We start from the raw sequence: 8801 nt of genomic DNA on the forward strand, positions 1-8801 counted from the left end.
ATTTTAATTTTCTGCTACATTTAGTGAGAGTACATTTAGTACATTCCTGCTGGCTGTGTCTGCTGCCTCATGTCCATCAGAAGCCAGCTGCACCCACCCCAGAGCCTCCCTCAGGAACAGCAGGAGCCTCTCTCAGCCTTCTGTTCTCCCCACCATCTCAGCTCCCCATGCCTGTCCCTCAGCACAGCCCCCAGAGCAGGCACAGCATCTCAGATGTGACCTCATGAGTGCTCACAAGAGGGGGAGCATCCCCTCCCTCAGCCTGCTCCCTCCCCAGCTGGCCTTCAGAGACACCAGAGTTGCCACATGCTCCTGCTGGCCACCAGGAGTGACACTGGTCACTGCCCCAAATGCAGAATTATTTCACCCCCTGCTTTTCCCCTGAACAGACTAATGGGCAGAAATGCACTGAGAGCAGCCAGGAGACTAGGACAAATTCCAGAAGCTGTCTCCACCTCTCCCGCTGCTCACATCCCATTTCTTGGAGGTTTGGGACATTGCAGAGAAGTTCTTCTGTATGGATGGCCTAGCTCTGAGGTCAGCCAAGGAAACTGCCCTATTTTCTCCTTGGCCAGGAGCTAATATCAAACTGGGCAGCAAGAAGAGAAAAAGGAGGTCAGCGGCCTGAGCATTTGGGTCACAAGACCATGGGGAGCCTGAGCAGGCAGCAGAGGGACAGGGACAGGGACAGTGACAGGGACAGAGACAGTGACGGGGATGGGAGGAGGTGAAGGAGCAAAGTTAGTGTTTTATTCTAAGAGGTGCCTCTGCCCAGGTTCAGGTGCAAAGGAAACCATGTGCCAAAGTCAATAGAAGGGATTTTAAGAGCAAATGGGAGGCAAAGCATAGAAAGAAATAGGAAGAGAGGAGAGAGGGGAAAGACAGACAGTGAGAGAGATGAAGCAGAAGCTATCACTACCCCATGGATCCCACAGCTGGTCCTTCTTCACCCTGCTCTTCCTGGGGACCCCCAGGTTTTCCTTCTGGAGGTGCCACCTTTGCACAGGCCCATTTCCAGGTACCCAGTTTTATTCCTGCAGCCTGGGCTGGCAGGGGTGAGCAGTGCTTTCCTTTCCCAGCCTGCACATGGGAGTTTTGTCCTGTGTGCTAATTCCAAACCTACACCCCTGTTTAGGTGTGGAATCAACATTTTCCTTTTTGCCATCTGTGCTTATCTGTAGTTCCTGCTGTGGTGATTTATCTTATGGGAGCTTCGTGCTTTGACAGGGTTTGGCATTTCCACCTGCATTCCCTGAGTCCTCACACAAGGGGACAGGTGAGACTGGAAGAGGCTCCTCCAGAGCTTCACTAAGTCCCAGACTCAGATTTAAGTGACCTCTGCATGTGGGACACAGAGCAGGGGAGTTTCAGGTGATGCTTGCCTGGCTGCGTGCTCCAGCTTGTTGGGCTCTGCCCCTCTCTGACTTGAGAGCAAATTCCAGTGCTCCTTCCCACCCTGGAAACGTCTTTGGTAGTCAGGTCCCAGCAGGGATGAACTTAAACAAGGTCCTGACTTGGTCTACACAACATCAGGAGTGAAATCCCCTTCTCTCTTGTGTGAAAAATGAGGTTTATTTTTTTGGTAACATTTAAAACTTTAATAACAAGACAATAGGAGACAGAAATAAAGCACAGGGTTAAAACAGCCGGGTCCTTGGCATTCAGCCAGGAGCACACAACTATTTTGGAGAAATTCCTTAAATACTTTTTCTATTACATCAGCCTGTTGCATATACATAGACTATTATGCATATTTCTATCTTTTAAAGAACTGTTTAGTATGGCCCCTCCTTGGGTCCGTGTTTTCAGAGTATGTATGTTTCTTGGCTGTGGTTTTATTATTACCTTGAGTTTGGGTTTTGTTCTATATTTTCTTCAGATGGCAGATGCTAAAAGTTGGCATATCAATAACAGGGTCTTCATCACATGTTCACTGGAGGTTATCTCGACCAAACAGTTCACTCATAATTATATTAGCTACTACTACTACTATGGCTAAGTTTTGGTTAATAGCAGAAATAAAAGCAAAGTTATTTTAACATTATACATATAGCATTCATCTTAATATTTGCAGAAAGCAAACAATATAATCTGTATTTATAACACTTGAGAGCTGAACCCATCCCTCCAGGGCTGTTGTTGGGAACAAAGCTGTCACCAGCCCTCACCATGGCACAGAGTTGAGATGCTCGTGCATAAAATGGGCAGCCAGAAGTGATGCCTTAAACTTTAGCATTCATGCTTTTCAGACTCTGTGCTGCCCAGGGGTGCAGCTCTGAGCTCACACTCAGGGTCACTCAGCTCTGCACACAGCAGGGACACAAAACAAATCCTTTTCCTGCTGCACACCAAGGACAGCTGGGACAAGTGTTCAGCCCAAAAGCACAAACAAGGGTGGCTGGAGGGAGGAACAAGAAGGATGGGACTGCATCACCTGGAGCTGTAGTTGGACAATCAAACCAATATGCAAATGGACCAAAACTTATCAAAGTGTGAGACCTCATGACCGGCTGTGCATTTTGTGACCATTTTGGGTCTACCTTGGGTGTAACCCTGGCCAGGCCCTGTCCTACCCACGGTGGATCCTGGAGACCTTTCAATAAATCTCTATTTTACAGCTCTGTCCAGTCTCTGTTCCAGCTCAGCCTTCCCAAGGCATCAGAAGCACCCGGGGTTTGTGACAGCACAGATCACAGCCCAGGGCTGCAGGCTGGGCTCTGATCGCCGCTCTCCTGCCCCACCTCCTGCCCTCCCCTGCCCTTTCCAGCCCCAGAGGAGCATCCCCAGGCAAATCCCCCGGCTCTGTCACTTGACAGCAGCAGCAGCCTCGCCATAAAGGCACCAGGAAGCAGAGAGAGGGGTTGTGCACAGGGAAAAGTCTTCCTAGATCCAGCCCAGTGCAGAATTCCAGACTCCTACAGGCCATGGGAGCAGCTGGATCCTTCCGAAGGAGCCTGCCCCAGGCTGGGGTGATTGACTGTGCTGCAGGGCTGGGAGCAGTATCTTGTCACCACGGCCACCAAAGCAGCTCTGTGCCTGCCTGGGCAGTGCCAGGGGCTCGGACTCCACCCCAGCTGTGGGGTTTGCTGTGAGGTTTGCAGTGTAATTGCTTTTTCCACCACCTGTGACCGTGGTGCTGCCTGCAATAGGAGATCAACCACCCCAGAAATTGCTCTCCACTGCTCCTGGCAAAAGCTTCTGTCATTGGGTGCCTCTGCCAGCTAGAAAATTAATGCTGGCAGGAATGCCAGCATCTGAAGACATCAGGTTCTTCCTCAGTGACAGGGAGTTTTGGTAGGGAGGGACAAATCAGGGAAGTGGACCCAGCTCTGGCCCCTCCTTGCCCAGCATTCCATGTCCCAGCTTGCTGGGCTCTGCCCCTCTCTGACTCAAGAGCCAATTCCAGCCAAGGCAGATTATGTGGGTGCTTTTAGGCCCCCCAGGACTGAATTTACACCTTGTGCTTCAGAGCCTGAAGCTGCCTCCCAGATGAGAAAATTCCCTTTTTCAGGCAGACAGCAAAGGGTTAAACAGACTGTGCTTGGCATTCAGCCAAGAACACACCTACTATCTTTGGACACATTCTTTAATACCTTTTCTATTACATCAACCTGTTGCATATTCGTAAACATTATGCATATTCATACTTTTCCACAAACTAATTTCTATATTCCAGGAACTGTTTAACATGGCCCCTCCTTGGGTCTGCCTTTTTAAAGCATGTGTGTTTCTTGGCTGTGGTTTCAGTCCATTCTCTTTATCACTTTTAGTTTAGGCCTTAGTCTGTACTTTCTTCAGATGGCAAATGCTAATGATTAGCATTATTAGCAGCAAGGTCCTTATTATATGTTCACTAAATGTTATTCTAACTAAACAGACAATTCAATTACAAGCATAAGTATATATTAACTATCCCACTACTGTGTTTAAGCAAAAAAAAAAAAACCCTAAAAATTATATCCTTACAGCAAAATTATTTTAACATTATTTATGTTCATCTTAATTTTTAATTCATCTTAATATTTACAAAAAGCCAACTTTATAATATGTATTTATAACAACGGCCCTGTGTGCAGACAGAGCTGTCTGCACAGAGCACAGGGACAAATCCCTGTCCCCAGGGGATGGAGCACAGCAGGAGAGGAGAGAGGGATTTAGGGGTGAAGGGCAGAACACCAGGAATTCCTGCAGACCTTTTCCAGAGCTGCTGAAGTAGGACAGCAGGGCCTGGCCCACTGCAGGGACGCAGCCCTGCTGGGTGTGAGGATCAAAGAAAGGCCAGGCCTGGGTGAGACACAGATTAACATTTAGTTCAGCTCCTTTAGCAGCATCCCTGTGGGACACTGGGCAGCAGGATGGGGGCTTTGCATCCTTCCAGCAGCCGTCCTGCCCTGCTGGGGGGAGCAGCACAAAAACCTCACCCAGCCCCCTGCAGCCCATCCTGAGGCCAGCTGAGAACAAGGGGAAAAGTGCCATTTGTTGGACCCTGGGATTTATTTCATCTCCAGGGGATGAGATTCAGAGAGCACTGAGAGTTTTCAATGGTGATTCTGAAGGTGTTTTCTTTCCAGAAAAGTACATTTGTTTTACTTAGTCCAACTCCTCCATAGGAGTAACAGCTCTTTCTCATCCAAAAATATTTTCAATTCAAATCTATTGCCTTGAAGAAGCTGTTTTGCATCTGCCAGGCTATGACAATAAGTCATCCAAAGCCTCACCTTGGTGTGTCAGGTGCATCTTCTTCTCTGCAAGGTTCCCTCAAGATATCTGCTCTGAATATCATCTCTGTGAAGGACAGGGTACCCACCTGACTGATAAACAGTTCATGCAGCCAGACAGAAACCCCTTCTGTTCCTCTAGATGTTTGCACTCTGCTGGATGCTTGCAGGATGAGAATCATCAAAACCTAAAATTACGGAGATTGGACAGATTTGTGAGTTGGAGCCGTTTGCTCACGGCCTTGCACAGTGGAGCTTTGAATATCTCAGAGCCCCTCCCTGTATTTAAAGGGACTTGCAGAGAGCTGGAGAGGGACTTTGGACAAGGGCCTGCAGTGACAGGACAAGGGGCAGTGGTTTTAACCTGAAAGAGAGTGGATTTAGATTAAATATCAGGAAGGAATTTTTCCCTAGGAGGGTGGGCAGGCCCTGGCACAGGGTGCCCAAAAGCAGCTGTGGCTGCCCCTGGATCCCTGGCAGTGCCCAAGGCCAGGCTGGACACTGGGGCTTGGAGCAGCCTGGGACAGTGGAAGGGGTTGGAATGAAATGATCCCTGAGGTCCCTTCCAACCCAAACTATTCTGGGATTCTAGGACTCTACAATTCCTCAGGAATGAAGATCTCACAGCCATTCCGGGCTCCTGTCACAGGGTCTGAACACTCTCAGGCTTAAAATATTTTTCTTCATTTATAATTAGTGTTTCCTGCTGCCTTTTAGCCAAACTCCAGGCACTTCCAAAGGGAGAAGTGGGCTCCCTTCCCTACATCTTTCCCCTGGAGTTGAACACAGCAAGAACATTCCTCTCCCAGGCTGAAGCCTTCTCCTCCCAAGACCAAACAAGTCCCATTCCTGTCCACATCAGATGCTCCAGCCATCCTGGCTCTCTTGGCTGGATTTGCAACACAATATCCAGGTCTACTTCTGGGAATCAAAAGCTGGACAAAAGTTCCCAGATGTCTCAGCTGTCAATAAAGGGGAATAATCATTCCCCTTTCCCTGCTGGTGACACCCTGGGTGCCACAGCCCAGCACTGAGCTTGGAATGTGCCTGGTTGGAGTTCCTGAGGTTCATCTGGAGGGCAGCCCTGCCCCTCCCAGGGGACTGAGAGCTCCCCCAGCCTGCTTTCATCCAGGCTCTCCATCCCATGCTCTCCATCCCTGCTCTCCATCCTCTGCTCCTCACTCTCTGCTTCTCCATCCCCAGCTCTCCACCCTCTGCTCTCCATCCTCTGCTCTCCATCCTCTGCTCTCCACCCTCTGCTCTCCATCCCCTGCTCCCCACCCCTGATCCCAGTTCTTCATGGACACCTAGAGCAGTGCTGACACCAGGATCAGCCCAAGGGACACTGCAGGGAGGCAGTCACAAGCTGGGCTGTGTAAGAGGGATTGCAATCCTTTAAATTTAGCCTTCCAGCCAATTTTATCCCCAAATTATCACCTTGAGCCATCTATGTCTCACCAGTTTGCTGCAAGGTGACCTTTGAGATTTTGTTGCTGCAGAGAAGGAAGGAAAAAATCTCAGACTTCTGTTCTCAAAGGCTGATGTTTCTCCTGTGATGGTTTGATCTGGGAAGTTCCATTCTGGATGGATCCAGAGTCACTTCTCAGCTGTTTCCTGGCTCTGGAGCTGTTCTGAGCCTCAGGATCACATGAGACGCATTTCTCCAGGGAAGTGTTTATATCCTGACTGCTGCAGAAGTCAGGCAGGGTTTTAAAGCCAGCAGGAAATTTTTAGGACTGAGTTCACCACCTTTACCTTGTCCTTCCCAAAGGAGTACTCAGGAAGCGTTTGAGGAAGGCACAGCTTCCACAGGGGAGCTGATCCAGTATGGAAAAGCCCTCCAAAGCTGGTGCTTATTTTCAGAAGTCTTGTTTTTCTCAAGAAAGAAGTGGTCTGAAGGAAACAGAAGCTTCTCAGCATGAAAGTTTGTGACAGAAACACTTCTCACTTGGTGTTTTTCAGCATTAGATTTGTTTCTTCATTAAAATACAGCTTCATTCAGGAACCAAACTGATTTCTGCAGCTTCACTTGCTTTTTCTGCATCTCTCTGCTCAGCCCAAGATGAATAAACTCTGCTGATGGAAACCAGCTGGGATCTTAAACACAAGCTGGGCTTGCTGCTTCTTGGAGCTTTAGTCCAGGTTCTCATCGATTGGGATGCACTGGGATGGCACACGGACCTGTCACCAAAATGACAGATCTTCCTTGGGAATCAGAAATCCTGGAGAGGGGCTGCTCCCACTAGATTTTCCTCCTAAACCACCCCTCTGGCTGTGGGATCTTGGAATATGAATAACACGAGGCCTGTTGCTCCCCCCACCCTTCCACACCCCCTCCCCGGAGCTTGAAAATTTAAGCTGGGCTGAACTGAATGTGTTCTGAGTTTATTTTCCGAGCAAACTGAAAAACGTGCCCAGTTTTGTGTTGGGAGCAGCTCCACTCCGGATAGCCGACAGTGACTGTACCCTTGGATTTCGAAATCCCCCCTTTGGGGCTTGATTCCCGTTTTCCCAACAGAACGGGCATTTTTTTCGCCCTGACGTAGAGCTGCCCAGCCTCATTTTGGTGCCAGGGCTCCCCCTGCAGTCACTGGAGAAGCACAGGGAACAAATCTTGCTTTGAGCAAGGAATGGACCCCTTGGAAGGAGCTGAGTCTCTCCCCAGAGGCCACAGGGCAGCCCAGACCCTCCAGGAAGACGGAAGGGTCCTTTCTAGGGATTCTGATCTCTTCCCTGCATGGAAATGGAGCTAAACGCGAAGGGAATGAAGAGTCCTTGGCTTTGTTCCCACACTGGTGCTACATTTCCCTATCCCCCTCCTCTTCCCTGAATTAGGTGTCCCACCCCGTCCCTCTCCCATCCATTGTCTGCCCTGTATTTCCAGAGGCCACTTTGCATCCCAGCTCCTGAGAAAATCTGTGCCACGCAGTCAAGGCAATTTTTCAGCCCTCCCTTATTTGCACACGTCCATCAGCCTTGCTGACAGAAAGGATTGCAGGGAGCAGGGATGTGTGTGAAATCTGGGGATTTCAGGGCAGCCATGCCAGCTGAGACAGGACAGGGAATGCAGGGAAGAAGAGAGGGAAGGGAAAAATGAAAGGAAAATAAGATGAAGGCAAAGGGAGGGGGCAAAGGAAGAGGAAATGGGGGGAAAAGGGGGAGAAGGGAAAAAGAAGAAGGGAAAGGGGGGGAAAGGAGGGGAGAGGGGAGAGAGGGGAGAGGGGAGAGAGGGGAGAGAGGGGAGAGAGGGGAGAGAGGGGAGAGGGGGGAGAGGGGGGAGAGGGGAGAGAGGGGAGAGAGGGGAGAGAGGGAGAGAGGGGAGAGGGGAGAGGGGGGAGAGGGGGGAGAGGGGAGAGGGGGGAGAGGGGAGAGGGGGGAGAGGGGGGAGAGGGGAGAGAGGGGAGAGGGGAGAGGGGAGAGGGGAGAGGGGAGAGGGGAGGGGAGGGGAGGGGAGGGGAGGGGAGGGGAGGGGAGGGGAGGGGAGGGGAGGGGAGGGGAGGGGAGGGGAGGGGAGGGGAGGAGAGGAGAGAGAGGAGAGGAGAGGAGAGGAGAGGAGAGGAGAGGAGAGGAGAGGAGAGGAGAGGAGAGGAGAGAGAGGAGAGGAGAGGAGAGGAGAGGAGAGGAGAGGAGAGGAGAGGAGAGGAGAGGAGAGGAGAGGAGAGGAGAGGAGAGGAGAGGAGAGGAGAGGAGAGGAGAGGAGAGGAGAGGAGAGGAGAGGAGAGGAGAGGAGAGGAGAGGAGAGGAGAGGAGAGGAGAGGAGAGGAGAGGAGAGGAGAGGAGAGGAGAGGAGAGGAGAGGAGAGGAGAGGAGAGGAGAGGAGAGGAGAGGAGAGGAGAGGAGAGGAGAGGAGAGGAGAGGAGAGGAAAGGAGAGGAAAGGAGAGGAAGAGGAAAGGAAAGGAAAGGAAAGGAAAGGAAAGGAAGGAAGGAAAGGAAAGGAAAGGAAAGGAAAGGAAAGGAAAGGAAAGGAAAGGAAAGGAAAGGAAAGGAAAGGAAAGGAAAGGAAGGAAAGGAAAGGAAAGGAAAGGAAAGGAAAGGAAAGGAAAGGAAAGGAAAGGAAAAGCCATGAAGGTGCTTTTTTTTGG

The 8801-nt window shown here is 50.5% G+C and overlaps 1 long non-coding RNA gene across 1 annotated transcript in view; it reads right to left on the reverse strand.

The window, feature by feature from the left end:
* Positions 1–1565: 1565 nt before the first annotated feature.
* Positions 1566–8801, reverse strand: part of LOC134556850 (uncharacterized) — an 8890-nt gene continuing 1654 nt past the window's right edge. The window contains exons 2-3 of the long non-coding RNA XR_010081944.1: positions 6177–6899; positions 1566–4906 (exon numbers count right to left, since the gene is read on the reverse strand). This is a non-coding gene — a long non-coding RNA (uncharacterized LOC134556850). The remainder of the gene's footprint in view (positions 4907–6176; positions 6900–8801) is intronic.

The sequence above is a fragment of the Prinia subflava genome, chromosome 12 (genome assembly GCF_021018805.1).
Source record: "Prinia subflava isolate CZ2003 ecotype Zambia chromosome 12, Cam_Psub_1.2, whole genome shotgun sequence".
NCBI classification, from domain to species: Eukaryota; Metazoa; Chordata; class Aves; order Passeriformes; family Cisticolidae; genus Prinia; species Prinia subflava.